The sequence below is a fragment of the Saccostrea echinata genome, unplaced genomic scaffold (assembly GCF_033153115.1).
Source record: "Saccostrea echinata isolate AGI-Se365-2 ecotype Australia unplaced genomic scaffold, CSIRO_AGI_Sech_v1 ptg000041l, whole genome shotgun sequence".
In the NCBI taxonomy this organism is placed as follows: domain Eukaryota; kingdom Metazoa; phylum Mollusca; class Bivalvia; order Ostreida; family Ostreidae; genus Saccostrea; species Saccostrea echinata.
The window spans coordinates 4,592,655-4,598,654 of record NW_026889790.1 but is presented as its reverse complement, the minus strand read 5'-3'; positions in this window follow the sequence as shown (position 1 = coordinate 4,598,654).

Genomic DNA, 6,000 nt, shown 5'->3' with positions numbered 1-6,000 from the left:
AGCATATTTTATGTGCAGTTCATCACCTTCTATTATTCTTTGACAGTCAACATCAAAGACTAAACGTTTTGGACTATGATATTTCAAGGAATAAGGCCTGAAAATCTGTACGTTTGGGGTAAATGTTTTCTTATAAGGTTTTGTTTGATGAAAAAATCGAACGTAATGGAAAACAATGAATATCAGAGTGGTGACAAGAATTGCACATCGAATTAAGCTTCTTTTCAATCGAACTCCAACCATCTTTTATTATAGATTGTCAAGATAAATTCATTCTGAAAGAAAATTAGAAATGCACACTTGTTTGTTTTTTCCAAGAATTAGGTCATGTAAACATTTAAACTAAATACAATTTAGTTCAACAGTTAAATTCATATCATACCTCACGGAGTGTCAGTTTGTCAGATTTCATTCTTTAGAGCTAAAAAGGATAAACAATGTTTTCTGTAATATGCATGTCCTCCCCCTCCCCATAAAAAATAGTATATTTTCGACATATTAGTAGACCTTAAACTGGGCTACGCATCATTGACACCCTTTTCCCCCCCGAATGATCTGGCCATGAATAAAATGGAAAAATTTTCACATTAAAAACAACAAATGAATGTCAGTTCTGAAGACAATCATAGAGTATTGCAGAAAAATAAATGTCCGATAGTGCTCTCATTAAATCATAATAATACATCATTAGAGTCATAAGGGCAGACACTGTGTAAATCTGGGAGTTCCTAGAGTACAAAGTTATATAATATAGAGATAATATTTTTATTCTACAGGCGGTGAGAGAAGATTGATTTATTGGTTAAATCTAATTCCTCTAAATACCAAAATAAAGTATGACAATCTTATGAATTTATGGGTATTTATTATCCTTTAATATGCAATCGCGCTTTTAAATTCAATGAAATGAATTAGGAATTCAAACAATTTTGATTATTCCTAAAAAATGATTCAGACAGAAAAAAAAGTTCATGAAAGATACAAATCACATTTATTTATAATTTATTAGTTTTATAAATTAAATTCTAAATTATAAAGCAAAATTCAAAACTGAAATTTCAGTTGGAAAGGAGCATTTATTTTCTCAAAAAGAACAGAATCCTGTAAAACTCAACCAATTTGTGACTTGTTTTGCACAATTTTCCTTATTTATTTTGTAATATTTCGCTATCCCTGCATATGGTGTTTATGTCTCCCAACTTTTCGATACTCAAGAGAATGTTATGAGTACGATCAATTTTTAAGCCGAGGCAGGATACTGACAGATAAGTTAATGCTACAGAGATTTCAACCAACTCGTTTAAATTCAGCACTTCGTAAAGTCTATGGTCGGTACAGTGACCTTGTCACCAAATATAAACCATATGGTCGTATTTTGACTGTCATATTTCATACCAATTGTTAGGCCTTTGTTTTAATGCTGAATTTGACTATTTAATATTTCATCTACCTGATCAATTCAAAGGGCTTACGGTGGGTGTGACCGGTCGATAGAGGATGCTTACTCCTCCTAGGTACCTCTTGAGTTGGATCAATATATTTGATATGGCACCTTATCCCACCTCTGGTTTTGGAGGTCCGTGTTTGCTCTGCTCCCGATTTGCATTGTTTTAATGGACTTTGAGCTTGAATACTGTTCGTTATATCCATATTTCATTGATGCATATTTTAAGCATTATCCAATAAAATGATTAGAACAGCTGTTGCAAATGATCCAATTTGTTCACACAATCCAAAATTCAACAGAACTACTGAAAGGAAAAACTGCACTTAAATTTTCTATAAGCTCTCTAGGTCCAATTTTATCTTTTCCTCCTATTCATAATCAGAAATTAAATTATCGATTCATAAGAGAGAAGAAGAAGTAGAAACGGCAAAATTAGGACGCCACCAATGGATCAGAAAAACAGTTGACGGGCAAATAATAATTACGCTATACAAAGGCTCTGTACTCAAAATAAAATTTGGGACGTGGAGACCGGTCCTTCGGATGAGACCTTATAAACCGAGGTCCCGTGTCGCAGTAGGTGCTGGCACGAAAAAGATCCCTCACTGCTAAATGGCCGTAAGTGCCGAGTATAGGACAAAATTTGCAGCTCTCCACCGGCAAGTGGTGGCGTCTCCATATGAGTGAAAAATTCTCGAGAGGGACGTTAAACAACATTCAAACAAACAAAGAAACAAAATAAATTTAAATAGTACAATTGGTTAGTTCCGACAGAACTTCTCTTAAGGAGTATGCAGTATCCGACACAGCTTAATTTGATGAAAATACGTTACAGTTATCAAATGCAATCTGCATTTAAAAATCGCAACCTGATTGCTACACCATCTGAGAAAGATCTAAAGCAAACTCTCCCATACTTAATCATTATCTTTTGCAGCATTTGATTGGAAGATATAGATATAAAATCTTACCTCAAATATCAGAAAAGAGAGTCAACACATGATATTGAATAAACAACGTAAAAATGTAGCAATTTGTCTGTTTGATTACAATGCCGGATTTGCTACACGAAAATGAGGATATCCACAGTACTTGTACATCTTTTAATTGAGGTGAGAAGAATCCGTAAGAACCGGGATCACATTTAATGTTTAATCATATCTTGTAATACTGAACTTTTCCATTATAAGATGTTAGGATTATTGTCCATTGTAAATAATTCATATGGTGAGTATGCCCTCCCTTTGATTAAATACACAAGAGCATAGTCTTTGTATGGTCAATTCCTAACAAGATAAGCTGCTTACAATTTAGTTGATTTTATTAGGGTATCAACAATATTGCTTAAATTCAAGATTTGGCATACTAGTATTATATATTCCTTAAAACAATAACTTCTTTCACACACAAACCTTTCGATGCGTCCAATTATTGACAGTTCTACATTCAAACTGCCAGGTCTTTGCTTACATACCGATTGGCAATCAATCAATTATTCATACTGATTTGTCTCTGGTCAATACAGTGGGCTCACGGTGGGTATGACCAGTCGACAAGCGGAGTTACTCTTCCATGACACCTAATCTCACAATTGGTATTTTAAAGGCCCCACGTTTGCCCTATTCTCAATTTATATTGTTTTATTGAAATTTGTGATCAATCATGCACTTTTCGTTATCTACATTTTTTTTTTAAAAAATGCACTTTTCTATATCAAACTTATTCAATAAAAAATTATGCATATTAATGTTAAAATATTGCTGCTTTAAAAATGTGTAGTCGAATTTCAAATATTTTATAAAATTTGGGTAAACTATTTCAACAAAATAAAGCTTTACCAATAATAAAAGTAATTTCTTCAAAATCATTGATACAATTACTTATTTAAATTTAAAAATAAATAAATACATTTTTGGATATCTCTTCACTGTTAAACTACCGTGATTTGCACGCTCAAATTATTAAAATGTTTGAGGCAAATACTTAGTAGCGAAAATTATAATAAATTTGCGTCATTTTTTTTTTAAATTTAGCATTAAAAAAATAGATTGCGTGATTAAAAAAAATAATGTCCGGATAATTAGCTGTTTTCTTGTCCTAACAAAATAGATCAAACTGCGTACTGAACCTAATCACAACAGCTCTAAAATGTAAAAACTACATAGATGAAACTGCGGAACCTAATCAAAGCAGCTTTCTTTTGTATGTTATATTGTATCAATTGATTTGAACTAACCATAGAGATCAAACTGGAAATAAACTCAATAACAAGAGCTTTCATATGTAATAACCATATAGATCAAACTGTGGAATAAACTTAATCACAACATCTTTAACTTGCTTCACTTTAACAATGCATACATATTTTAATCATGTATATTTTCTCATTCGTCAAGATTGGTCAATGTTTCCTTGATATTGCAAAGAATCTTGTTCGTCTATATGAAAAGCATGGTTCTGTTTCCTGAAGAGTGCTTTATACAACACATGTATGAGGAATATTGTATCTAAAATCCTATAAGCACCTGATTCTACCGTATTCCTAGAAATCAGTGTTTTCCTCTGTTTGTATCTTTATAGGCTATACTGGTACTGTATTCCTAGAGATCAGTGTTTTCCTTTGTTTGTATCTTTATAGGCTATACTGTACCGTATTCCTAGAGATCAGTGTTTTCCTTTGTTTGTATCTTTATAGGCTATACTGGTACCGTATTCCTAGAGATCAGTGTTTTCCTTTGTTTGTATCTTTATAGGCTATACTGGTACTGTATTCCTAGAGATCAGTGTTTTCCTTTGTTTGAGTCTTTATAGGCTATACTGGTACCGTATTCCTAGAGATCAGTGTTTTCCTCTGTTTGTATCTTTATAGGCTATACTGGTACCGTATTCCTAGAGATCAGTGTTTTCCTTTGTTTGTATCTTTATAGGCTATACTGGTACCGTATTCCTAGAGATCAGTGTTTTCCTTTGTTTGTATCTTTATAGGCTATACTGGAACTGTATTCCTAGAGATCAGTGTTTTCTTTTGTTTGTATCTTTATAGGCTATACTGACCTCTGTTCATTATCTTCACCTTTTCACTTCAAATATTCCAAATTCATTGTAATTCTTGGGAGTCAATATTCGTGGGCAAGCAAACTGTTACTGGTGCGAGGGAACTTAATTTCATTTACACAGAAAATTCAATGAATAGATGAGTTGACAAAATAATCGTTCATGGGGACGTAAATTCGTGGGTATGGATGACCCAGGAATATTGGTTCCACAAGAACAATGATTATAACACAGTCATTGATTTTTACTTCGTAGTTTCCAGTGATCAGTCCAAGAGAGGAATGCTTAGTATCTCATTCTTTCATATTTTTAACTTAAAAATAATATTTATGGTATTTTTTTTTTCTGAATTGATAGGTAGGATATATTTGTGGTAAAAATTAATTCTTTATTTGCAATGATAATTTGAAATTCTTGTGAACGATATTTCATATTTATACATAGGAACAATGTCTTCAAGATTATTCCGCAGGTAAAATTTGCTTTTTTGAAACTATTTTAAAATCAAAGAAGGGGCTTTTCCTTCCTGATTACGACAAGGATGGGGCTCACAATTTGATTTGATTTGTAATTGTTTTGTAGTGATCATTTACCAGGAAATACTGAGAATTTTGAGCATTTTTTGTGTTGAATAAACATTTTCATTATCGAAATTTTATGCTATAAAATTGAGTTAAAAATATATCATAATAATATGGTTATAAAAATAAATTACTCACTGGGCAATTGCAATCTAGATTTATTTGACCGTATTATTTTCTGATTTTTGAAAGACAAGGTAGACAAGTTTATCCCTACTTATCACGTGGCATGACATGACAAAGTGACAATTTGAAAATCATCGCATATTTAACAACATAAAATTCATCTAATATTCGGGTTTAGTTCAGAATATTAAAATTGTTATGTTTCTTACTTTAATGAATCTTTATTTTGTGAATAATTAAAGTTTTAAACAAGTTCTCTACAATACGATAAAGAATGTTTAAATAATTAAAGTTATATTATCTTCCAAAGGTCATGAAAAGTAAGACAGGAATTTCTATTTCACCAGTTCTCCTTTTGATCTCAATCTTAACATCCTTCAAGAATTCAAGACTATTTCGATTTGAAAATGCAGCTTTTTAAAACAATTTCTCTAATGGGGAACAGTCTTCTATATATTTTGTCATTCTAATAAAGAATCCATAATTGTTTATTATTTTACAATACATGTATATATCATATATTTTATAATGTAGTTTTCAGAACAAAGAAGTCATAGCAATGCAAGAATATAATTGTGGTATACCAGCGTAAGTTTCTTATTGAAAAATAATACGTCATAACAGATGTAATGTATGGAGATAACTAACAGTATTCAAGCTCAAAAGTCCATTAACCGTTCACGGTAGCTCAGTCGGTAGAGCGCTCGCTCCGTGATCGGGAGGTCGTGAGTTCGAATCTCGGCCGCGACTGACCTCAGTCGATAAAAAATGGGTAGTAACTGTTCCTTCGCC